This window comes from Pelodiscus sinensis, chromosome 3 (genome assembly GCF_052426305.1).
Source record: "Pelodiscus sinensis isolate ZL-2025 chromosome 3, ASM5242630v1, whole genome shotgun sequence".
NCBI lineage: Eukaryota > Metazoa > Chordata > Testudines > Trionychidae > Pelodiscus > Pelodiscus sinensis.
Genome location: NC_143054.1, coordinates 121,014,803 through 121,042,026, shown reverse-complemented (window position 1 = coordinate 121,042,026; position 27,224 = coordinate 121,014,803). Strand labels below are relative to the sequence as shown.

Here is a 27,224-nt window from a genome sequence, read left to right as displayed (position 1 = left end):
TTGCGCAAAATCTTGCCAGTCTAGATGGACCCATAGGGTTCTTAGGGCCCAAAAAGGGAGCACTGGACAGAATAGCCCATCTCCTCATTTTGTTCCCCAGTTAGGCCTATCTGATCTTAACACAGTCCATGTTATGTAAGGAGGCCTTTTTGTTTGGACTCAGTAGTGTGTGTTTCCATTTTCTCATCAACGTTTGTTGTTTCAGGTTATTGTGACATTTTATGAATTTTCACTGACTTCACAGTTGAGCTCACAATTAAGCTATATATGAAGGTCCAACCAAACACTCAAGTTAAAATCCCTGCTGCATGTCAGGTTGGGGGGTGGGAGTGAGAGGAAATGGAGGAAGAACTGAGCCCAAGTCTCCTATAGTTTGGGAAAGTGCTCTGATCACTGGGCTAAAAGCTATGGAGGGAGGGAGGGGACAGGGGAAGCAGTTCTACTTACTTTTTCTTTCTCTCCTTTGTGGAGCCTCATCTAGTAGATAGCATGTCAGAACACCCAGCAGACTGGGCTAGGATAGATGGGGAACAGCTTGTTGGGTCTTAGTCATGAGACAGTTGCATGGACTGAGATTCCTGTGCACATGCCTAGCAGCAGATTTTAGACACCTTAGAAAGGGGTGGGTTGCTCTACAGAAGAGGGAGTTGATAGGGCTGAATTAACTAGAGCCTGTTTACAGTTTATAAAACAACATGGAGTGACATGCTGGTAGAGGCTTTTTCCACATTGGTATAAATCGGAATTAAACCAGAACTCCTGCAACTGAGCACAACCCAGAGAGGATGAGTTGTGCTCAGAACTGAAACGACCTGTATTACCCTCTTCCCCCCGGTCCCGATTTGTTACGTATTGGTCCAATTATTGCATCATTTCAATTAAATCTGCTAACCCCTGTGAACTGAATCACAGTAACAATGGCATTGATCCTGCAATGAGTGGGTGGACTCTTGCCACTTGCAGAGCTCCTGTTAAGTGAATGGAGCTCTATGTTAGAATCTTCCAGTGTGACACTTACTTCAGAATTGTTTTGCAGCTGTTGTGTGAACTGAACCTGCATAATTTATAGCTGTAAGATTTGCTTCTGCTTGTCAATTATTATGAGAATTTTTCAGGAAAGGTATGAAATTGTATTTAAAAAAGTATGAAATGGTATTAAAACTTACTTTTAAAAGTAGGCTAGTAAGGGGTTTGTTTCTTTAAGCCTTTGGTAGTCCTTAACTGGCATTTTAGTCTTCTGTGCTTAAGGCCTAGAGCATTTCACAGAAAAAGCATTTTAAAACCCTATACTGCACTGATAGTAAACTCTGCCCTTCACTTTATAGGAGGCCTGGCTGTATTTTCCTTCTAAATATAAACATGTTCTTATTGATAAGTAATTGTACAACACTTTAGTTATGAGTCTGTTTGTATGGCTGAACAGTACAGATTACATCTGATGTGGCCAGAGAAAGTGCTGGTAGCTGGATCTCCCTCGGGCCTCATCTGGTCAAAAAACCTCTCAGGATTAGAACAAAGAAGGTGTAGGTCCAGAAAAGGGTAGAGGTGGTAACTAGGTTGGTGAAGCTTAAAAATCCCCAGATTTGTTTAATCTTATGAAACATAAAAGTATTCTAGACAGAAGGTAGAAGAGAGTTTTTATTCATATACATGGGGAGGAAACCTCACTCATTTGCCTAAAGGAAAAATTGTCTTGATTCCCTATTCTTCCTTTGATAGAGAGATGGAACAATCAAGACAAGAAAAACAGAAATGATTGGAACAGGTGGATTAACTTGTGGATGCACGGGGACTATTTAAACTCTATAAAGAGATAAAAGGAAATGAAGAAATTTTAATTGTTCCATTATTTCACTGAACAGGATTTGTCACAGGGAATAGGGAACCAGATGCAGCTGAATAATACTGGTAACTAAATTTGCATCAATTACCATTACATTACATACATCCTTATATATTCCATAGTCTATATTAAATTGAAAGTAAATTAGTGCACATGTTCAGTAAATCTTCAGTTCAAAAAGTTATTTATTCAAGTGCCTAGGCTGGCTGTCTCATCCCCCCTAATCTCTTCCGGAAATCAAAGTTCAATGTGAGGTGCTCTTCATAAAAATTTGCACAGGCACTACAGATTGAACCTTTCTAGTCTGGCAATCTCTGGTCCGACTACATCTGTGGTCCAGCCAAATTTTAGTTAGTTGGAGGTCCACTTAGGGGTGTGGTCAGGTTTCCTGTGGTCCCATAAAGTTTGTCTGCAGCCACCAGTTCTGGCTCTCAGAGCTCTGTGCTGCTGTTTAGCTCTAATTTACCCCTAAATGTCTTCTAAGAGCCCAATAAGCAGTGGAAGTGTTGGTAATGCTGTTAGACAATATTGACTTCCTGTGGTTTGGCAAATTCTCTGTTTCAGCACCAGTTGGGTCTCGAGAGTGCCAAACTATAGTTCAACCATTTAGCTTGGAAATTTTATCTGAGTTATTCTGTTGCTTTGATCATTTGGTACAAAGACAATGAAATAATGCAAATATTTCAAACTTTACATATAATTCAAAATACATTAAACCCTGAGCATAATCTGTAAATGCAGAATTTATAATGTAAGTAAGTTATTAACAGTTGTTGTATATAATTAGTATATGGTCAAGAGGTTTTCAGCCTCTAGTCCATGGGCTTCTGAGGGTCCATAGATTATGTCTCAAAAGGCTGACTGAACAGAATTTAATTATATAGAAACAATGGATTTTCAAAGGCATCTGTGCTTCCATTTGAAATTTCCAAAGGGGTCTGCATGCACCTCTATTAGACATTTTTTAGGGATTCATAAATAAAAAAGATTGAAAACCACCAATATAGACTATAGACATGGTCTGGTTAACAGTTCAATAAGCTTTAGCCAAGTCATTGCCATCAGGTGTAGTTCAACCAGTTATCACCCTTTCTAGACAGCTAAAATCGATGCATCAGTTCTATTGGCTGTAATGAAAGTGGCATGATGGAAACAAGAAATATGTCAGAATTCTCACAGAGGGATTACTTGGCACAACTGTTTTTTAGACAAAAAAATACATTAAAATAGAATTACCCTTAAAAATACATATCAGTCACTGACTTAAGGGTAAAAAATAATTATCCCCAAACCAAGCATTAGAAATCAAAGAAATTCAGTATTAAGGCTATACTGTAAAGAAATGCACAATAAGGCACTTAAATAACCTTATATCTACCCTCTAGTGACACCACGAGGAGAGAAAAATTGAATGAAATCCAATGTGCCTTTAAAAATTAATGTAATTTACTCTAGGACCACAGATGGTAAAACTTTAATCATAACCATCAGTTTAGTGCATGACATCACACTACAAGAAATAAGGCTGTTTGGGTATCTTCACTGTGTATATCTTACCTTCAGCATGTTTTCTTGTTTTACCCCATCAAGCTATTTCAATAGTTTCTATGAAATGCACAGATGCTCACTCTCTGTGAGCTCATAAAATGCATAGCCCGTTTGAAAGCATCAGGCAAATATTCATGCCAGAAATGCTATAACATTTTTATTCCAGTGAGAGAGACCACAGACTAACTGTCAAAAGCACTAGAGAAGGCACAGACCACCAGCAGCAGTATAGGAAATAAAACTGCTTTCTACCGCACTCAGCTTGTCTGGATGGAAAAAGAAAAAAGCTGCTGTAATTTAACTGATATCATCATCATTTGGCATAAGTGGCCCTCATACTCAGACCAGCAATATAGAAGACTGGTCATAGTTCAAAAGCAGCAGACTCTTTTTGGCTGTGAGATGCAGTTTATTAGGAGTTGTATGGAGTTAAGGTTGAAGGAAGATGTTAGATATAAGCAGAGTTTGTTTCCTAAGAGGCATGTGATTGAGTGACTATATAGTTGGTAGGGGTATTATATATAGTTAATTAAGTAAATGTGCAACTGCTGAAAAATTCAGTGGTTACATGCCGGGGTAGAGGAGGGGAGTCAGCTCTCCAGGAGCCAGGGTGTGTGGGGAGCTGGCTTTTTAGCCAGATTCCCATGTGTACCAGGAGCCTGCATGTAACCATGAAGGTTAATCCATGTACACAGTTACACTTTCACACCCCTATTAGCTGGTATGCTCTTCAGAGTAGCTGTTCTTTAGCGGTGCTTCAGATGGGTAGCTATGTTAGTTTGCAACGGGAAAATCTTTAAAATCAACAAATAGTCTTGCAGCACCTTAGAGATTAACAAAAGATGTAGAATGGTATCATGTGCTTTCGTGGGCACAACCCACTTCTTCAGATTAATGGAGTTTAAGGGGTCCAGTTTTCAAATAAATAGCACAGAGAGGGGATGGGGGAGTGGAAAGAGGAGAAAAAAGAAGGAAAAAAAAGGGAAAGCAATTGTCAGTGCGAGTGTCCATGTTAAACAAAGCTGTTAAGAATACTTAGTACCCACTTTAAGTACCCTTTGTTTTTTTTTATGTCATTAGGATTTGGAATGCCATGGGCCATCCAGCCAATGTCTTTGTTAAGACTTCTGTTGCGGGAGTTAAACTTGTAAATGAAATTAAGTTCTGTAGCTTCCCTGTTGAGCTGGCTTTTGAAATTGGTTTGAAACAATACGATGACATTGAGTCATTAATGAGTGCCCAGGCAAGTTAAAATGTTCCCCGACGGGTTTCTGTGTGCTGCCTTTTTGGATATCTGATTTCTGTCCATTAATTCTTTCTCATAGAGACTGTGCAGTTTGGCCAATATACATGGTAGAGAGGCATTGCTGGCACTTGATGGCATAAATCACGTTAGTGGATGTGCAGTTGTATGAGCCTCTGATGTGGTTGTTTACATGGTTAGGTCTTGTGATGATATTGCATATATAGATGTGTGGACAGAGTTGGCATCTGCATTGATTACCGGGGTGGGTTCGTGGATGAGTATGATGGAGGTGCTCTGGATGGTTATAGGAAAAAAATTGTTTGAGATTAGGGGGTTGTCTATAGGTGAGGATTGACCTGTCCCCCAAAGCTTGTGAAAGTGAGGGATCATTTTCCAGGATAGGTAGTAGATTATTGAAAATGCATAGGAGGGGTTTAAGTGGGGGGCTGTGGGTGATGACAAGTGGTGTCCTGTTTTCTTTGTAGGACCTATCTTGAAGTAGCTGATGTCTGGGTACTCCTCTGGCTCTATCAATCTGTTTTTTCACTTTTCTGGGTGGGTATTTCAGTTTTAAGAATGCTTTATATAAATCCTGTAGGGCTACGTCTACACTGGCCCCTTTTCCGGAAGGGGCATGTAAATTTCACGAGTCGTCGTAGGGAAATCCGCGGGGGAAATTTAAATATCCCCCGCGGCATTTAAATAAAAATGTCCGCCGCTTTTTTCCGGCTTTTAAAAAAGCCGGAAAAGAGCGTCTAGACTGGCCCCGATCCTCCGGAAAAAGTGCCCTTTTCCGGAGGCTCTTATTCCTACTTCAAAGTAGGAATACTTTGTGCAGCTGACTTGAAGATATAAATTGTCCTCAAATTGGAAATAGTTGTGGATGAGGACAAAGTGGCAGAGCTCAGTCACCAGGTGTCTAGTGGCATCATTAGGGAGAGTGTTCCTGACTCCAATAATCCATCGTTGTACGGAATGTTGGTGGAAAGAGCTTCTATAGCCATTGTAGCCAGGATGGTGTTTTCGGGAAGATTACTGATGACCTGTAGTTTCCTCAGGAAATCGGTGGGGTCTCAAAGATATCTAGGTGTGCTGGCAGCATAGGGTCTGAGGAGAGAGTCAATATAACCAGATAATCCTACTATGTGTGCACGAGTGCTTGAGATAATGGGTCGTCCGGAATTTCCAGGTTTGTGTAACGTGGATAGCAGATAGAAAACTCCTGGTCAGGGATTTGGGGATGTGTTTGTGTAGAGTTAGTGGTGCTGTCAGTGAAGGTGGCTTCAGGGCTTTCATTTTCCCCTGGCTTCTCTTTGTATTGCCAAACAGGGAGAAAGGGCCTCTAGGTCTCTCTCTTTTATATAATGAAGAATATAATATAAAGAGTAAATCTGAAGATGTTTTCCTTTTTATGAACTTCTCTTATTGTATTGCTGTCTAGAAGCAGGTAACTGGCCTGAAACTTCAGAGAGTTATTTGCTGTCAAAACAGGGTTTGAATTAGATACCACTTGGCCATTTGCTTCTCTTGCTTTGTGTGCTCAAACTGCAAAAACAAAGAGGCAAAAATGTTGAAACAAAAGCTAGGGCAGTACCTCTACACTGAAAAAAACAAAATAAAACCCATGTCAGCAAGTCTGAAAGACTGAGTCTACTGACTTGTGTTTATACCACCAGGCCAACAACTGCCATGTTCTGTGGGTGCTCCTGCTTGAGCTCTGAAGGTATGTCTGTGCTACAGTTAGACACCCAGGGCTGGCTCATGCCAGCTGATTCTAAGTAGATTTTCAGAGTGTCACTGGGGTCTGCCCTCTAGGACCCTGAAAAATAGTAGGGTCCCAAACCCCAACACTTATATAGCAATTAAAAAGGCTCTTGTCCTGAGATCCATGAGACCAAGTGAGCTGGTAAAAGACTAGCCATGGGTGTCTAATTGCAGTGTAAACATATCCTGAGATCATTCCCACCTACCTTTACTCTGCCAATGCCACCATTTCTGAAATGTACAAGCTCTTCTCCTTTTACTAGCAAGTCACTTTTCTTCATGGGATTCTATAATGCTGTTAAAGGACAAAAAGGAGGAAAGTGGGGAGGGAACAGTTTCCTGTGCCACCTTGCCTCTGTTCTCATTGACCTCAAACTAACCAGTAGGAATTATGTGCATACACTGCTTTTACTATTGCTATTTTGAGGGTGCTACCTCATGCAAACCTAGTATGGGTATATTCCTGTGAACTGGGAGTAGAAAGCTGTATAAGGCTGTGAAGTGGTTCTTAATGTAGGGTTGTTGTTTTTTTGCCATTGAATTGTGTTTTTTCTAGAGGCTTTTTTTTCTTGGCAATTGAAATCTGACCAGCAGAAAATCAGACCTTGTGTTCTTATGCATATAAAATGGCTGTGTTGACTAGCTTCTCATTTTATTTATTTATTTCTGGAAATCAGCTTCCCTGTTGTCATGTTTGCTAGGTAAATGGCTCCATAGAATTCTTTTTTGGCATGTAATCTTTTGCTGTGTTAATGTTACCATTATTGTTAATTGCAATGTAAAAGTACTGCCTGGGGCTCCCTGATATTTCATTATGTTTTATACACACAGCCTTTTCTTTAGTATAATTCTGTCTTGGTTTCTTTTAGTGCACTTGCTCCCTTTTCCTCTGCACAGTGAATTTTAGACATGGCATTAATGGGATTTTTGTATGCTCTCATTCATTTTGAAGATTGGAAAAAATAATCTCTTAATGCATGCTAGCAACAAAATACCTACACTCAACAGATCTGTATTTCAACAGCAAATGTCAGCAGAATAGCTCCCTAGTGAAGATTTTAAGGCAGCTGAACCCTTGATTTGCTAAAGTATTAGGAAAAACATCTACTGAGAAAGCAAGCCAATGTTCCACTTCCACAGCCAGTAGCCATCTGAAAGTAGTAGTTAATTCATGTACATTTTGTGGGGTTTGAGTCACCTCTCCGTTATCAATCTGACACCAGTGTAGCACCACTTATTTTGGTGAAATTATTCCTTGCGTGCACCCATGTTAAATGGGATGAGCAAGAAGCCCCACAAGACTAGAAGTGCATAAAGTTGGAAAAGGGCATGCCCAAGAAAACTCATTCTGAAAGAATAAAAATTTGATTTTGAAAGAACCTGAATATTTCCTGCAAGGTGCCCGGTGCTGTGAAATCCCAATAAAGTAAGTATTTCTAGTGGAAGCTGAGGGGACTCATTACTTCAGAGAATTTGGCCCTAACTTTAGTTTCCACCCTCATATTTCTCTGGAACAGTAAATTAATAGATTTATTAGATGTGACTCTCAGTCTCAGTAGATGGATGATTTAAAATGCTTCTAGGATTTCATCTCATTTAAGTGTTTCTTACACATGTAATAGCCTGATTCTTGGTCCTAGTAAAGCCACATACATCATTCTACAATGTGAGGCCTTTTACATGCCAGATTAGTGCAATGAGGGTTTAGCTGAGGATCAGACCCTTAAAGAAGCATGTGTTTGTGATGCCCAGGAATTGAGTAACCTGCTTTGGATTTCAGTTGTGCCACAGACTTACTATGTGACCTTTTTTATGTCATTAAATTCTCTCTGTCTGTTTTTCTTCACATTTTTAAAATGGAACTAAAACTTCCCTGTGTGCTGAGGAACCTGCCCCCACACAAGGTCAGAGTAGGTGTAAAAAGGCCAATTAAGCCTGTGACAGGCTGCATCTGGAAAGGCATCAGGGCTGTTAAGTTCTAATTGATGATGAAGCCCAGGTGGGCAGGGACAGGCTGAGCTGAAGAAGAGGGGAGTTGGTAAAAGAGAAGCAGGAGGTGTTGGGTTCCTTCTTGGGGAAAAGGAATATGGATTGTGTGAGGTAGGTGTAGAAAATAGAGGAAGCTTTAGTGATAACCCAGGGGTGAGTTAGAAGATAGTGAGACAGAGCTTAGTGAAACAGTACCTGTGTCTAAGATTTGGTAGACTGTGGTTGCTACGCAGTGTCTCTGGGCCGTGGATCAGAAGATTGCCTGAGAGAGTTAGTCTAGAGGGCCTTTCGTACCCTGGAAAAACAAAATGATAGTGACCTGGGCTGGTAGGATTAACCATGAGAAAGCGAATAATCTGTCCTGAGAGAATGCTCACAGGATGAGCAACCAAAGGAGCAGGAGCACCAGATTAATCGAGCTAATGACCAGATAAGACCAGGGCAGAGTTTTAATGGTGAGTAATACAACCTGTCTCAAAATCTTGAAGACATAATTAATTGATGTTAGGTTCTTGGATGGGAGGAATTTTAAAATCCAAGTTTTCACCTACATACATAGGCACTATAACCTATGCTACAGGTTAAAATAGGCTGCTGATCCAGCTAACCCAGCATTTTAGTGCTGGTCATAGCCATTAATTAGTGTTCATCTGGGCAAACCAGATTAAAACCATTGTGTGAATTACAGTGCTGTTGTGTTATGATGGGGATAAAGGAAATAATTTTCCATCATGAAAAGATGGAGACTAAATAAAGCTTTTCAATTCTTGATCTAGTGGATTTCTCATGTCTTTAAAATCCTGCTAAGCTATTTGCCATTACAGCTCCTTATGGCAGCAAATTCCATGTTTTCATTCTCTGTGGCCTTTCAGTGTGTCCTTATCTTGGTTACACTTGTCTTTCAGTTACACCAAAAGTACTTGCATTTTCTGAAATGAGCACATGGTAAAAACTTACGACTTACCCCACAATTCATGTAAAATAGGGATCTGAAGCTCCTTGAGACACACACAAATTTTCCTGTGTGTATAAAGATTATAGTAGAACTGCATGAATCCCTATAGTAGAAAGGCAGTACAAAACCAGAAGCTCTCACTAATGAGAGCCTAATTATGTAAGCCATTAGTCATGAGTAGTCTCATTGAATTAACCAGAATTGCTTTTGAGTAAAGGTGGTGAAATCAAACTCTCAAATCAAGCTTAACAAGTGGAGGGGGGAAATGGATTTTCTTTGGAATGAAAGTTGTTTTTATTGGATTTTAAAAATGTTTCAAATAGGTATGAAATGGTCAGGATGCAAACCCATGCTTGGGATATCCCTAAGCCTCTGTCTGCCAGATGGATAACGGGGTGGATGGCTTGTTCATTCACTTTGAAGCATTTGACATTGGCCTATGTTGACAGATGGGGATGCTGGACCATTAGTCTGACAGTCAGACCAATCTGGCTATCCTTAGATTCTTGGAAATATAGTCTGCAGGTTTTGGTTAAAATACTCAAATATTTGGAAGTGACCTATTGTGCAGCCCTCATTCTGTAGAGTAAACTCATGACATTCAATCATGCTAATTACAAAAGCAGTAACTGTTGCTATGTGCTGGAAGAAAGGTAATCTCAAAGTATTTTTTGGCTCTTTACTCCTCTTTGTCTTCAGTGCACATATGTTAAGGCTGAAAGCTAATATGGGTTCCTGAGGTAACCACACCTCTGAGCTCTTTGTGTCTGGGCACTATACCTTCAGACTGAGGGCTTGGTTTCACACTCCTGCAGTTCACTGATGATCTTACCAGGTCTCAGGTCCACTCTACACCTACGTTAGGTTGATCCAGCTATGTGATTCTGGGGTGTGAAAAATCTGCATCTGAGTGATGTTATTGAGCCAGCCTGATCCCTAGTGTAGATTGTACTTCGTAAAAGGGAAAAATCCTTCTGTCAACCACACTCCTGCTGCTTGGGGAGGTGGGTTAACTACATTGATGGGAGAACCATTGGGCTAGGTCTACACTGGCAGCTTCTTGCACAAGAAAATGTTCACACTGCCATGTGTGAGCTGTGCTTTGGCACAAGAGCATCTGTGGCAGTGTGGAGGCTCTCTTGCACAAGAAAGCTCTGATGGCCATTTTAGTCTTAGGGCTTTCTTGCACAAGAAACCCCTGCTAAGCATCCACACTGCCCTCTTGTGTAAGAGCTCCTGCGCAAGAGGGCTTATACCTGTTTAAAAAAGAGCGTAGCTCTTGCGCAAGAATCCCTCTTACCATGCTGTACTGTAAATCTTCTTGCGCAAGAGCGGGTGGGCAGTGTGGATGCTCTGCAGAGGAATGGCTGTTCTTGCACAATAACCCGCCAGTGTAGACATAGCCTTGCTGTAGTGAGAATCTATGCTTAACTGCTACAGCAGTACAGCTGTAGGGCTTCACCTACACTGTTGTATTGTTTCGAGTATAGATAAGCACTGAGACTAGGTCAGCCCTCGGAGCCCTGTTGTCTTGGGGCAATGACGGAGTGATCCAGTGACAGCCAGCTGTGTCAGAGCTATGGGTTAGCCATTCTGAATGAAAGCGTTACAAAGAGAACCATTTATTTGCTGGTTTCCTTCAGCAGATGCTTCCTGATCTTTCACAGGAGGGTCCTAGCCAGTTTCAAAGCATTGCAAAGACCGTCTCTGCTGGTTGCAGTTTCGTGTTAGCTTTTGGATTGCATGTGAATGAGCCAGGACCATCTTGAGGATTTGTGGGGTCCTACACAGGATCATAAAACGGTGCCCCACTGACCCAGTGTGTCAGGGGGCACAGCCCCTGGGCAGAACCTATGTGGGGGGCGAGATTGGACCACATCACCCTACCAGCTCACTTGCCCCACAGGCAGAGCCCCTCTGCTGCTGGTTAGAGCAAGTCCTCCACAGCCTATTTGGAACGAGAGCAAGGCCAGGTGAACAGAGCAAAGCCTTCCTGCCTTGATGCATACATGCTCCCCTCTCTCCTGGCCCTGCCCAGCTCTTCCTGCTGCCCAGCTGCTGCCTGAGTGAGCAGAGGAATGGAACCCAGCATCCTGCACTCTCCAGGTGAATCCCTGCCCTATCCCTGAGTTCACTGGAGATCCACCTCTCTACTTTCAGTGGGTCTCCTATCCTGCCTTCCTGATGTGGGGTCCAGTTCCATCCCTGGGGCAGCCTGTGTTGGCTGTCTGGCTGCCCCTAGGGTCTAATTTTTATAGAGATGGTGCTGCTCATACCTGGCTTGGGCCAGCAAGGAGGGGACAGGAGGCTGGCAGCCAGAGATGAAAGTAACTCACATTACAGGTACTGTTGTATCGCACCCCACCCCCTTTGGGTGGGCAGGTCGCAATAGGACAGGACTGCTACGTCATATCAGACTAGACATGAAGGTATTCCACTTCATGAGGTAAAAACTGAAAAGGATTTGTCATGTAAAATATTGTGATTGTAAAATATATGTAATTAAAGCAATAACTCTGTCTGCTATTAAAGCAGTTTGATTCTTGTTGGAGTGTGTGGGAAGGAGCCAGTGGGTGTGTGGGGGATGCAGGGTAGAAGGGGGAATTCTAGAGGCTTGGGATGGCAGCAGCGGGGAGGGGACGGGGTGAAAGAAGGGAGGGGGAGGAGGCTCAAGGCAGTGGGTGGGAGTGTAAGAGACTCAGGGCAGGATGTGTGTGTGGGAAGTGCAGGAGGAGGGGGATGGCACCACAGGGAACCCTGCTGTCTGTGGTGCACTTCCCCTTCCTGTTCCCCACTCACACCAAGCGGTATGAGCCTCTCTGTGGGGGGGAGGTGGGGCCAGAGCAGCTGAAGCAGGCTTTCCTCTGTTCTGGCTTGGCTGGTGGGGGGGGGGGGGGGGGGGGGGAGGAAAGAAAAGGGGCACAGAGGGCAGCCCTGCCTCCTTCCAAGAACAACTGACTGCCTGAGGTGCACACAGCACCTGTCGGGGGGAGGGAGAGCACTGTAAAATTTTCCCCCAATGTTTGGGTGTCCCATGCAGCTCCATATTTCACATATGCAGAGGGATAGACCTGGAATGAGCTCATTTAGACCAGGGCTGTCTCTTCATAATGTCTACAGTTGTCTGGCTGACTGGACTCTTGAATCAGGTCAAACCAGTATATGTTCTCTTCCCCCAGCAGTGAAACTTTGAAAATCCCGAACTGCATTAGGGATTTTCTGTAATTATTCCCCTCTCTTCCCTGTGTGATTTCAATTCCTGTATTAAGCCAGAAATACAATCAACAGCTAGCACATCAACACTTATAAAGTATGTGAATATTTGATGTGCTTTTAACATCTGTCACACCTAAAAACAATCTTGAGATTTTTTATTAATGATTAAGTACTCCAATTGGCATGTTTGATTAATGTGCTTTATAAGTATCTAACAAGAGGCTTCATAAAGGAGTTCAGGGATAGCTTATCTCATTTCATATACCTTCACCTTAACCACACTTTGCTGCTTTTATTTCGTATGAATTTTATTGCCATCCCTAAATTTGGAATGATGTCAAAATTGAGCTCTGTTCATTCAGAGGGTGGGGGGACAATCTGCCTCATGATGTCAGATTAGGCAAAATTAAAGTTACTTCCTGCCTTTCCCTCTCAAAACACCTGTGCCATATGCACAATGTCTGTCTCCTTTCTGAAAGAAATGGGGGTATGCTTGATTATCTCAATGGCACTCAGATGGATCCGTGACTCAGTTATTGTGAAATGAACAAGGTATGCCCCATAGAAATCTGAATGCTGTCCTCTCAGAGTCTCTATCTAAGGGATGTAGGCAGGTTTTAGAAGATGCATGACAGTTGCTCCACCAAATATGCATATTTTAAAAGTTGAACTCCACTCACAGGATGCATGGGGTTCACCATAAAACCTGAGAAGGATTCTCTTTGGTTGGCATCATTTTCATTTGTTCTGCTCTGGATTCTGGAGAGAGCTTCCAAGTAAATCAGGCCCACCGACAAGGGTGGCCAAGGGAGCAATTGCCTCAGGAAGTAGAGAGTTAAAGGGGCCCCTCTGTTTCCCGAGGCAATTGGGACAAAAAGGACAATTGCACAGGGGCCTGGAGATTCAAAGGGGTCTGGAGCGCCTGGCAGCTGCTGCAGCAGCAGATCTGAGGGCACGGGGAGGGGGCACTGCAGTCCTGGGACTGCTAAGAGCTGACTGTCCTCAGCCCCGCCTTTTCTGCCCTCAGCTCTGGCCCTTCGGGAGCATGGAGTCAAGACCCCCTCCTCACCTTGCCCTGGGGCCTGCAGTGGCTGTTGGGCCTGCTGCAGCAGATAATACCACCCTGGAAATATAGCCTACACAAAGCCAGTATGTTGCCCCCTATGGAGTGCAACTTGCCAATATGCCCAAGCAAATGTTTGTAGGACCAGAGGCAGATGTAACTTTGAGGAGAAAAAATGAAGGTGGTGGAAGGACAGAGTGATCTTTTAAAACATAGTGACTATGTCTAGACTGGCATGATTTTCCGGAAATGCTTTTAACGGAAAAGTTTTCCGTTAAAAGCATTTTCGGAACAGAGAGTCTAGATTGGCAGGACTCTTTTCCTCAAAAGCACTTATTGCGGGAAAAGTGTCTGTGGCCAATCTAGACGCGCTTTTGCGCAAAAAAGCCCCGATCGCCATTTTCGCGATCGGGGCTTTTTTGCGGAGAACAAATCTCAGCTGTCTACACTGGTCCTTTTGCACAAAAGTGACTTTTGCCCGAATGGGAGCAGCATAGTATTTCCACAAAAAGCACTGATTTCTTACAGTAGGAAGTCAGTGCTTTTGCGGAAATTCAAGCGGCCAGTGTAGACAGCTGGCAAGTTTTTTCCGGAAAAGCGGCTGATTTTCTAGAAAAACTGGCCAGTCTAGACACAGCCAATGCTTGCAGGAAGAAAATACTGCTTCTTAAAAGGATCCTTTCTTGGCAGAGATCAACAGTGGCCTACATGTAGTAGAGCTGTCCCTGAGTAATTCTACTATTTATAGCTTATATATGGCAGTTCTTTTACTTGGGATGTATTGGGAGTAACTTGCATTAGAGGGTGTCACTGATAAAATGTACTGTTACCTACATTTTTGTCAGATATCAAGGGAGCATATATTTACCTTTCCATACACTATATAACTTGTCAACTTTCCCTGGGTAGGTAGCAGGTGTAAGTCAAACAAGAGGAAATACTTTTGCACACAACACAAAATGAGCCTGTGGAACTCATTGACATTGCATATTGTGATGACCAGGTGTATAACTGGGTTAAAAAAGAATTGGATACATTCATAAGGATAGGTCCAACATTGTCTATTAGCTAAGATAGTCAGGGATGTAACCCCATGCCTGGAGGGAACCGAAGCTTATGTTAGAAGATAGGAGTGGATCTTCCAAAATTTGCCCTGTTTTGTACACTGTCTGTGAAGCTCTGGTATTGGTTATTACAGGCACTGGATTCCCCTGTTCTGCCCCAGACACTTCCGCCCACCAAACCCCTTCCACCAAGTCACTGCTCCATCCCTGCTCTTCCCTTTCCTTCCCACAGTCTCTGTACTCCTTGAAACAGCTGATTGCAGGAGGCACTGGGAAAAAGGGGAAGGAGTGAATCAGCATGGCTGCTGATGGCTTGGAGGGACTAGCTGCTGGTGAGTGCTAAGCACCTACTGATTATTTTTTCCTTGGGTGCTCCAGCCTATTTCACCCTAACAGAAGGCACCTATGCTGGTTGTTTTTGGAAAGAGGATACTGGACTAGGTGGGCCATTGGTCTGATCCAATATGGCCACTCTTACGTTCTTACACATAGTACATATGCTACCACGCTGTATGGTGCAAATCTTGTATGCTTTGCTCAGGTTTTATGTGGTCCTTACCTAGGTTTTGATCGGTATGAGTTTGCTCACTGGCTCCCACTTTGGGATCTGGGATTGCCCTTGGCACAGAATGAATCAAGCACATTCTATCTTTCTCTGGAAATTGCACTTACCTGCTGGGCACTGAATCCCAGTCAAAGGGATCTGAGTGCTTTTAGAATCTGACAGAAGTGAGCCCTAAGATTGCTTTTTAACTGATGGGGAAAGAAACCAAGCCAAACCCACAAGAGACTGCATAATCAATAATACCATTGCAGATTAGGAGGTTCAAGAGAGCCAGGGACACACTGTAACATGGGGAGTTCACCTTTCTCTTCCTGGAACAGCAGTTCAGTTTGCAACCAGTATTTTGATACGGTTTGTTGGTGTGTCCTCACTTCACTGAGACGGCCCTTGTATGAGGCTAGCTAGAAATGCATTATGCAGTGCCATGTTTGACTGCCACTTGGGGAGAGAATTAAGCTTCCAGCCAGGACAGATTCTGACCCACCTGGGAGCTGTTGCAGGTGCTGTCAGTACAGGAGCCAGAAGTAAGACTAAGAGGCGGGGCTCTGCTGCATCTCCCCTCCCTTCTCCCTTCCTTGCTTGCTCTGTGGTTGCTATAGCAGCAGCCGCAGCCGCAGCGGCATCCTCACGCTCAACTTACACCCATAATTTAAAGAACAAATTAAGCGTGTTTTTTTAAAGGGGGAGTGGGGGTGGTGGTGGTGGGGAGAAAGGTAGTTCAACTCACTGCTGTAAAAGAAGCATTTACTCTGTCAAAGTCACTTGGCAAAATTTAGAGCTGCAATTCTACCTATCCCTCCTCTTCCTTTTTTCCTCTCCCTCCCCTTTCAAAGCCTGAGTGTGAAGCAGCAGCTCCTCTGTGTGTCTGGCTGCCTAAGGAGTGGGAATTGGTGGTGGTCACACAGGAAGCCACACGGTACACTCGAGAAAGGGGCTCCAGCATATCCCAGAGATTGCTGCATTCTGACAAGTTCTCTGTGTCTGTTAGACACAGCACTCTCGCTAACTCACAGTTCTGGCTGTCTCTCTCATCCTCTTCCACGCATTCTCACATTTTCTTCTTCCCTCAGCCTGTGAAAGAAAAATTCCAACATGCCAATTGCCCACTTACTGGAGCTATGGAAAAAGATAGAGGTGGAACCCATGGACACAGAGGTGAGCCACAAACCAGCTCTTAATGATTTCCACAGGCAACCCAACTCCATTGGAAATGGACTAGTTAGAAGATGTAATTTATATAAAATGCTTATTTATTCATGTAAGTGCTTCGGGGAGTTCTCTGTCAGCGTGGGAACCTCTGCTCTGCTTGGCAAAACTTTTGGATGTTTCTTTTCATGTCTTGTTTTGTGTTGAATGGAGAGCCCAATGGTTGATGGTGATGGACAATGTGAATAGCTTAATTAGTGAATTGCTTAATTTACTTCAGCAATGGGATAAGTAGCAAGGGAATGAGATAAATCTGTCATATTTAATACCTCTTTGTGGAATTATTCTTAAGAGATGGCCAGGAAATTTGTCATGCCTGAGCTCAATGGCTGCTGATTTCTGAAGTGATGAAAAACTTCAGGTCCTTTGACCATATTGGATGTTTGCTTAGACACCTACTTTGAGCAAACTGCCAGAGTATCGATCAATATACGTTGCTTTACAGAGGTGGTTTTTTTTTTTTAACGAAGGGGCTCTCTTGGAGATATTCTGGGACACTCTTAGTGTTGGAGAATGCCTATTGTACAGTTTCAATATGTGCTTTACATACAGATTGGATTTCTGTGACTTTTTAAAAAGTGTAAATAGGTGGAATTAGTCTAAAATGTTTAAGACCAGAATAATTGTGCTTCTTGAATGTAAGAACTACCTTGATTGATTTTTTTCCCTAGCGAAGCTAAACCATTCCTCTTACCACTAGATGTAGTCTTGCTACATAAACGTGTCTCCCTTGTATTCCAATATCTACTAACTTTCTTCCACTACAAAATCCTTATAGGAAGGGGCATAAATTTAGGGGTGGGGTGGGGGTTGCATTTCTTTTCCCCTGCATTTGATGCTTTACGTTTACTGGACATTTATTTTATACCAGTGAAATTTAATTGGCTTCGGTGGAGTCACACCTGATTTTGCTCCATTGTAGGTAAAATCAGAAATTACCCACTGTCTTTACTTGCCTCTAAAAATTATTGTTCAAATTCTGGATTGTACTCTAATTACCTAGCAGAGAAGATGATTGATAACCTATTAAAAAACTCACCAAGAACTATATAACATCATTACAGCATCTTGACTGCATCAGCCTTTGTCTTCAATACCTGTGTAGTTGTAGATCTTGTCTTATACTTGGAACAGGGCTATGCTAAAAAGATAGTTGACCCAGCTAAGTTGCTCAAGGGTGTGGAAAAATCCACACACTGAGGAACAACATTATGCCGATGTAATTTCAGGTGCGGTCAGTGGTAAAGAACCCCTGCTGTTCCTCTAATGAGAGACAACACTGAAGCACTGTATAACTGTAGTGGCTTAAGTACAGACATAGCCCTAGTCTCTGCCCTGAGGAGCTTACAAAACTCTCTTCTTCAGCTGGGTTTTTGTGCTGGTACTGTGAAGCATTGAATGCAATGAGCTGCGGTCTTACGTGACTATTAGGGGCTATTAGGTTCTGTCACAATATAAATTATAGTGTTTGTGGCTTTTCAGGCCTGTATATTCAGGAATTCCTGGGGTTGGGGGCGTGTTGCAAGTTGTGGGTGGCTGCCCCATCCTCGGCCTAGATCCTGGAGCGGATTGGGGGTGGGGGTGGGGAAAGGAATTCAGCCTTAGCCTTCCCCCAGCTGTCTGGAGCATGGGGGAGGGAGGCTGGGGCAATGTGCCACCCCAGCCTCACGCTTACTTGGAGGACTGGGGGGGGGGGGGGGCTGCATTCACACCCTTCACATGCCCCTTGCGTAGGGGCCTGCTTTTGTACATTTCCAGCACAAACTACAGTATCATTAGATGCATTACTAAATGAGAGCAAGACTTTTAAAACTGTAGACTTGTATATATTTGCCAGACTTATGCCTGGAGTGCAACAAACAGTTAAGCACACCCCCAGGACTATGGGAAACTGTGTGTGTGTGTGTGTGTGTGTGTGTGTGTGTGTGTGTGTGTGTGTGTGTGTGTTTTCTAGCCATAGTCTTCATCATAGTCATAGCCTTTCTGAAGTATAGCTTAACATAAGACTGCAAGAGATTAGGCCTTATTTCTCAAACTGAGATGCTGAATTTGCAAAGTTTTCTGATGTGAATTTAAGTAAAATACATGAAAGATAAAGCAAGACAAAACAAAACTCACAATCACTTAAATTCTACTTTTACTGAGTATATAAATCACTTGTTTATTATCAAATCAATATAAATAATTTTCAAAAGTATTATAATAAATATCATAGCAATAGCTTGGTGTGAAAACCCTATGTTAGGAATGTATTTGCCTGGGGTGATCAAATGCTACCTTGAGCCATATCATTCACCTCCTTTCTTGTGGCAGTTCACTTTCTCACAGTTGATTTATGAGGAAAATCCTTTTATATAGCCCTGAAAACTTGCTATTTTAGGGAAATCCAAGCATCTTAACAAATATGGCACCTCTAAGCAATGTTCCCTCTAATTTTTTCCATCCATGTGTGGAATAAATTTTATGTGCAGTGAGGCATGTGTGGAGGGCACCTCCAGTAGAAACACACACTCTCGGCTGTGGGAGTTTTGCTAATCAGCTGGGTAGCATTTGAATCTCTCCTGAGTAGCCACCCAAGTGCTCATCTTAAACCACCTCTAAGTATAACATTGTTGCCCCTTTGGCCCACACAGTTAGCTAGCATTTGGGGCCTTGCTGACTTGTCTTGGTTAGGAGAGGAAAGTGGTGATAAGAGCTAAGTGTTCCTTTGGTGGAACTCTATTTATTTACAAACCATGTACATGCAGGCCTGTCTACCCTGAACACAATAAACACAAATAACAGCAGGCAGTTGCCTTGCTCAGGAATCCATTTTTGGAAAATGTCCTATCAAATGGAGACTATCAAAACAAAACACTTCAGCTATTTGGGCTAGACTCACAAGGGCATTTAGACGTCGTTCACAAACCAGGCAGTTGTAATGGTGTCCCCTTCCCTCCCTTACACTTAACAGCCTTGGGGGAATGCCCTCTTGGGGAATGATGGGGACCTATGTTCAAAATCCCACTCGAGAACAGACTTGAATCCAGGCCTCCCCACTCCCAGGAGCCCACAAAGTAATCGGGGGTGGGGTTGTCTCAGTCTCTGCTTTGGAGCTTTTTGCATAAAATAGCAGAGTAGTCATGGGAGCCATGACACACTGAGTGACTGGATGACCACTGATTGGGGCATTCACTTGGGAGGTGGAATCCCTGGGTTTCCAGTCCTTGACCCAGACAGGAGACTTTCACCTAGGCCTCTCCCATCCCAAATGTGTGCCAACAATGGGGCTATTGGGCATAAAGAGATCACCTCTTGTTCCTTCTCCAGTCTTGTGAAAACAGACCTTATTTTGCTTTGCTTTCCTTAAAATACCCCAAACAATTTTTTTTCCAACTTTTCAATTTGTAAAATATTTCAGTTCTGGTCCAACCCAAATGAAAAATTTTTTTGGTGTCATGCTATCTCGCTTCTGTAACTGCTACCAAACCAAAGTAAGCAATGTATCACAATGGGGAGGGACTAAAACACACATCTGTTAATTACAGGCATTAATAGTTGCCAGTCCATGCTACGGGGTGGGTGATGGGATTACGTTTTTGTGCATATAATGAACCAAAAATAAGAAGATTAAATAATTCCTTATTTAAAATAGGACCCTAGATCAGTGTTTTTGTTGGACTTAATTTCCAGCTCTAAAAGAATAACAGTTGGATAATGGACTCCAGACTTGTTCATTTTTATGTTAAGGTTTTGTTTTAGGAATATCTTAATAAGGATTACAATTACTAATAAATTGTTAGCATCCAAAAGGTCTATAATTTGCTCCACAATCATGACTTATGTCTAATTCCTTCTGATTTTTGCTTATACCCATCTATAATACATCCTACTCATGTCTGTAGCCTACTTATAACCCATGTAATCATTTATTAACCCTTCAAATATTTCAGAAACAACATTTTCATATAAAGTGTGGCTGTTTAATTCTAGCCTTGGTGAGTGGAAAGTTTTACCATTTGATAGCTGTTGATAGACATTTGATAGACTTTTCAATGGAAACTAGGAGCCTAAATACCTTTGTGAATCTGGGCTATTCTGTCTCCAGTGAGCAAGTGTCCATATCAAGTCATTGTCATGACAGTTGTGAATGCAGAATCCTGCTTTAAAAGTAAATACATTAAACTTTTACCTAGACTAAACCCTTAAAGTCTGCAATGTCTCCTCCACAAAAGATTTTCACATTTTGTAAACATGCCATCTGCCAAGGAGGGAGATAAACATCTTATTTCTTTTGTGTATGCAAATCTTCCCCCTTCATGCCAAAAAACCTTTCAAAATGCATTACCAGTATCCGAGCATGACTCAGTTGCAAGCATTTAAATACAGCACTTACACTAAATCAATTTTTTGTCAGCAGAGGTTCAGTAAGGACATGTACTGCATTGTGTAAAGTGAGTAAACAAGGAAGGATTAAGGTCCAAGTCCTACTTGCTTTCCTCACTGAATTTCAAGGGAACTGCTTCTGTGAGTAAAGTAAAAGGGATCAGGCCTTACACCATAAAAGATTACAAAATGAGACCGTTTTTAGTGGATCTGATCTTGCAGTTTGCTCAGGCAAAGCTCCGTTAATTTCAATTTGGCTTCCTTTGAGGATATTTTCCTGAGCAAGGACTTGGAAGGTCAAGCCCCGAATAATCTTGTCTACTTTAAAAGCCGTTTCCTCCCCCCAAAGACCTCAGCATCCAGTAGCTCCAGCCCACATAGGTACTTAGGGTACTGAATAAGTGGTAATACAGGCAGTCCCCAGGTTACGTGGATCCGACTTATGTTGGATCCCTACTTACGAACGGGATGAGGGAACCCCGCACTAGCTGTGCCTCCCCCCTCCCCCCCAGCAGACCGCAGAGATGCGCCGCGGCGGTCCCGCCCGCGTCCTCCGCGGCAAGAAAAGCTGTCTGGGGGCCCACCCAGCAGACTAGGGAGACGTGGAGCAAAGCTGCGGAGGACGTGGGTGGCAGGACCGCCGAGACACGTCGCGGTCCCGCCGCCCCCGTTCTCTGCGGTGAGAAAAGCCTGGTCTGCTGGGGGGGGGGGGGAGGCGCAGCTAGTGCGCGCGCCCCCCCCAGCAGACCAGGCTTTTCTCGCCGCTGGTCAGTTTCAGCAGCGGCTGAATCAGGATGCCTGGGGTAGAGCAGCTGGGGGGCTGCTGGGTTGGTCCCACAGCGCCGAGGTGCGGCGCTACTGGACCAACCCAGCAGCACCCCAGCTGCTCTGCCCCAGGTGTCCCCAAGTCAGCTGCTGCTGAAACTGACCAGTGGCTGACTACAGGAAGCCCGAGGCAGAGCTGCTCTGCCCCAGGCTTCCTGTAGTCAGCTGCTGGTCAGTTTCAGCAGCAGCTGAATCGGGGACACCTGGGGTACAATATGTACCAGTTCCGACTTACATACAAATTCAACTTAAGAACAAACCTACAGTCCCTATCTTGTACGTAACCTGGGGACTGCCTGTACTTTACTGGGAGCTAAACTCTTCTGGAAAATGTAGCCCTGAGTATTCTCTTTTTCTCCCTAGTGAAAGGTTGTTACCTTTCTAGATCTCCAGAATAATCTGTTTATGAATAATTTTTCTTCATTTTTTATTCAATCTTGACATGTTAATTGCATGAGTCTGTTTTTGATTATTCAGCGATAATCATGTGTAATAGACATTGCACTCTTAGTCCTGTCTATTATAACCTTTTTTCCTCATGTATTCTCCTACCTTTTTCTTATCAGATGAAACTCCTTACTTTGTTAAATAACAGGTAAGTAAAATGCACACTATTTAGTGCATATACACAGTAGATTCAGTATTATTTGGCGTTATGATATCTTTTTAAGGCAAAATAGGTAACTGAATTCCAAAAATGTAAGGCTTTTAGTTATTGGGGGGGAAAAAGGTTAATTTAACCATTGTAAATCTGGAGCAACTACCCTGACCTAAATTGATTCAGTTTTACACTGCTATAACAGAGCAGTCTTGTTCAGAATTGTGGTGGGTTTTATCCTCTGACTCTTCATAATCTATCTTCATGAGACTTTTTTCTTTTGATTGCCAGCCTGCAGTGGAAGATGCCAGTGTGGATGAAGAACTAACAAGTGAGGTAATGCTGTGCATGTTATAATTTCTGGCTATTTTCTACCTTCATGGGGAAAAAGTCTAGTCCCCACTCCCCCATCCCTTTCAAGAAACTAGCGTGATAATTGACTTTAACTCAAATGCTACTTTGAAAAATGAACATATACTATTTGGCCTGGATCCTGGGGATCTTTCCTAGCAATAAGTCTATTCAACTGTCAAAAAAAGCTATTGATGCCATGATGCTTGTCATTTTAAGAACTGGCCTAGAGAAAGCAACAGTGATTGTGTAAAGCAGGAAACTATTCTGCAGTGGCCAAAGGATAGTTCAATTACTCTAATAGTACTTTTATTTCTGTAATTCCTGACAGCTCCAGAATTGTTACAAAACTTTCAACAGCCATTCTATTCTAAGCATGAAAATGCTATTCTTTCAAAAGTGAGACAGCAAAACTGGTGTGTGTCAGTCTTGTAGCTTAATATGAAGGAAGAAAGGTTTGAGATGTTGAATGGAAGGAGTAGGGGAGAAACCCGATAAGAGTTAAAATGGGAGAATAGATTGAGGGGTGTGTGTGTGTGTGTGTTTGTATGAGCTCTCACATAGAAAGAGAGAGCTCTCTTTCCCCTCCTCCCCACTTCCCCTTCCACCCCATGTACTGACGAGCAGGGAAGAAAAGGGTTGGAGTCAAAGCTAAGAAGGATGAATAAGTAAAAGAGGAGGATAGATATAACATACATACTCTAACTCTTTACATGTTCTCTTGTATACAGATGTAATGGTGATCTGCTGGTCTTCGGAGCTAGTAAGCAGTGCAATTACACAAGTTGCAGTGCACTAGACTCTGCTGTGGTGAATTGATGCTAAATGCTTCCAAGCTTATGGGCTTACTTCCATTAGACTGGCTCTTCATCTCAAATAGATTGTGTTCTCATAGTTTAATAGCAAAGATAAATAAACAGTACTACACTTTTGTCTGCACAATAAAAGTACTTGCTTCTAATAGTAGGTACAGCCTGTAAGTGTTCAGTGCCATGTCAAAACTGGGATTAAAACCTGCTCAGCAGGGCTCCCCCTCATCCCCATGAGCTTTGGGCTTATTGAAACACTTACCCCTAGGAGGTTCCTTGTGAGTCATTCCTCATGTCTTAATAGTTTTTTATTAATAGCTCCCTTCAGGTAGTCGAAGGCTGCTATGAACCCCTCTCCCCCCACACACTCTTTTCTTCTGTAGACTGTCCTCAGACACTCCTCACAATTCATGTGCCCCAGCCCCTTAATCATTTTCGTTGCCTTCTGTTGTATTCTTTCCAATTTGTCCACATTCTGTAGCTGGGGAGCCCAAAACTGGGGGCATTACACTGGACGTGGCCTCTCCAGTATTGAATAGAGGGAATAATCACTTTGCTTGATCTGTTGGCAATGCTCCTACTAGCACATCCCAATATGTCATTAGCCTTCTAAGCAACAAGTGCACACTGTTGACTCTTATGCAGCTTCTCATCCACTGTAATCCCCAGGGATTTGAAAGCTCACAATTGAATATTGATTGAATACATCTTTGAAGTTTTACTATGCCAAAGAAAAATGCTATTTCCCTTTAATTTTTTAGTCCTTTACATTTAACTCAATACTGTGCTTTTTTGCTGCTGCTGGATTGTCTACTTCTGGTCCAAATGAGTGAGTGTGATTGACTGGTCAGTTTATAACTCAGGGTTACAAAGACCTGAGGTTCTACTGTATTTTGGAAAGTTCTTATTAGTCAGGTGCTCTCTCTACTGCAGACCTATGATAGTAAGGAAGAGATCCTCCTCTTCACTCTGTTGTTGCTCAGAGTTTTCCCCCATGCCCTCCATTGCCTTTGGTTCTGAGTACCATGTTAGCAATAATTTAAGCGAAATTTCCATTAAAAAATGTTGACTGCAGCTTGCGGGAACAGATTGGTGGTTTATTCCCTAATACCGTTCAAGAAAGCTATGTTAGAAAAAATAGGAAAATCACAGATCAGGTGAAACTTACTCGGGGTAGTCCTAGAGGAAGTTCCAATAGGAGAACTCAGAGAGTGACAATCAGAAAACTTTGTTGCTGTCTCAGAGCTATAGGATCCGTGCAATGCCCCATTTTTTTCAGTCTGTTGAAGGAACACCTTCAGTCTGGCAGACCCTCAGAGGATCCCATGCTTCCTTAAGGGTAGACCACACAGCCTCACCACAATATACTTTGTTCTGCCCCAAGAACTGATTTAACTCTCTTGCACCCCTAGGTGGCAATGCAAAGTAGAGTGGGAAACTAAGGCATGCATAGGCACCATTATGTTATTACAGAAAGTTCTCACTTCACTGCAGTTGTCTTATATGGAGTTCTCATTGTTTATTAGCACCTTGGTCTTAAGGTTTCTCACTTTGTGGATACTTAAGACAGAAGGCAAAAGTGCATAAAGCACTTACCTGCGGATATAGTCTCATACTCTGCTTTCTGTACCTTCCCTAGCAAGTTGGATGCATAATGAGTAACTGAAAACAAGGAGTGGGACTATGCCTATCTAAACAGCCTGCCACAGTGGGCTTTTATTTTTTTTTAAAAAAAAAAGATGCACACAGAACAAGGAGGCCATTTTTCAGTTACTCAGTGTACAAGTGTCCTCTATCCTCATCTTAAGTTTTCTTAAACACTCTTTTATTGCATGGGGTCACAAGTAATGTTTGCTTTTTCAGATCATACCCTGCTGATCACCATGAGATTTGTGCTCTCAGACTGCAGACTATCCAAGCCAGAGTCTGTATAGCACCAAGAGCCTTTAGCTTAGGGTAAATCTTACATATAAAACCACTATAGAGGCATAGCTGTGCTGCTGTAGCACTCTAGTGTAGACACGGTCCATGCTCATAAGAAGGGTTCTCCTCTTAGTATAGGGAAGCCATCTCTGAGAGGTTGTAGTTGGGTTGACAAAGGAATGCTTCAGAGAAGGACTGGTTTCTTGAATGCTAGGAGTTCCCCTCCCCATGGGAACTACTGGCTGAGTAACACTAATATATCTGCCACAGGACATAAGGCAACCTTCTAGCTGATGGATATGCTGCATTCAAATCCAAAGCCAGTATTACCAGGGACACTTAGATCTATATTTCAAAGGGTGGCTTGAAGCCCCTTAATGCAGACAATAGATTGCATTCACTGAAGGGATGTGTTAAATAAAATGCTTTGGGCTATGTCTGTATCCTTTTCCACTGCTATGCACAGTCTGCCTAAACCAGTTAAAACAGCAAAACAAATGAAATTACATTCCTTATTGTCTGAGTTAGTGCTATCTGACTTTGCTGTCCAAGTGGACAAGTTCTCTGAATGTCCCAGCAGGTAAAAATGACTTAAGAAAACACTTTAATAGACAATGATTTGCCAGTACTAGCCAAGCAGCAGGAAGTACTGGCGGTACCCATGCTATTTCTGAGAATAATTTCACACACAGATGACCGGGCTGTTTTGATTGTCAAAGTGGGGCTGCTTCCAGGCAAATTTATTTCTTTGTAGAAGAGCATTTCCCTCTGTCTGAAAAGTCTAAATGTGTTAATGAAACTGATGATTTAGTGACTTAAAAACAGATTTTTTTTGGCCAATGGAAATCTTTATAACTCAGAGTTAAAAGATCCTGTGGTAATGTTAAGGGAGGGTGTTAATGCCTGTGTTTTGACCAAACTTCTGTCTGTCTAGGCTTTTCCTATAGCTTCAGTTGGGAGATGTATTCTCTCTCTCTTCGCTATTGAGAAATTAACTTGTGCACTGCTTAACAGTAAGGCCATGTCCACACTATGTGGAAGATCAACGCTGCCCCAGTGAATCTTCTGGTGTTCGATTTAGCAGGTCTAGTGAAGACCTGCTAATTCAAACTCAGAGGGTGTCCTCGTCAGTGCTGGTACTCCTGCTCTTCACGAGGAGTAAGGGAAGCAGATACACGCATTTGCTCCCATTGACTTTCCACTGCGTGGACAGTGATTTAAGAGACTTTGACAACAGCTATGTAATTAACGTAGTTGGAGTTGCATATCTTAAGTCAATCTTCTGCTCTAGTGTAGAGCAATCTTCATTGTGTTCCTCAGAAATAGCTTCTTCCTTTTAGTGGTAAATTAAATATTTCTACACTTCTGTTCCTCTATACCTTTGCCAGGAGTGTTGCAACTCTTACCTTGAGTATTTTCAGATCTGCTGCTGGAAACATACTATTGAAGTTCAGTGTGTTACTATCAAAAATGATTTCTGTCAGTTGCCACCAATCCAGATATAGAATTAGACAGATCCTCTCAATTTGTTTAATGAAAACTTGTTAGCACAACTAAAAAAGGTGGGTTTCAGAGCTACTCATCTCCCACTTTCTGACATTTTCAAATAATGATGTTGCATTGGGGAAAAAAATGATTTTCTACAACAATAAAATCGGTAGCTAGATAAAAACAGAGGCAGAAATGGAATTCTTGTGGTAACGTTTAGAGAGATCACACAGTGGCATATAACCCATGCTTTTGGCGTCTGATAGTGCAAGAAAGGCCACTAGCAGTATCCTCTGAAGCTACTGTAGTATTCACACAATTGTCCAAAGCAGTTTACCAGGGAAACCGAAACAGGTGTTCTAAATATGCTTATCCATAGTTAAGTATCTATTTTTATATAAAAGCA

The 27,224-nt window shown here is 42.6% G+C and overlaps 1 long non-coding RNA gene across 2 annotated transcripts; it reads left to right on the top strand.

The window, feature by feature from the left end:
* Positions 1-948: 948 nt before the first annotated feature.
* Positions 949-23,562, top strand: LOC142827946 (uncharacterized). 2 transcript variants are annotated; one of them, XR_012902763.2, is made up of 5 exons: positions 949-1,120; positions 1,720-1,908; positions 16,324-16,408; positions 22,539-22,583; positions 23,330-23,562. It is a non-coding gene; the product is annotated as an uncharacterized LOC142827946 (long non-coding RNA). The 2 variants fall into 2 exon arrangements; XR_012902762.2 differs by lacking the exons at positions 949-1,120; positions 1,720-1,908 and adding an exon at positions 8,420-8,845.
* Positions 23,563-27,224: the final 3,662 nt, after the last annotated feature.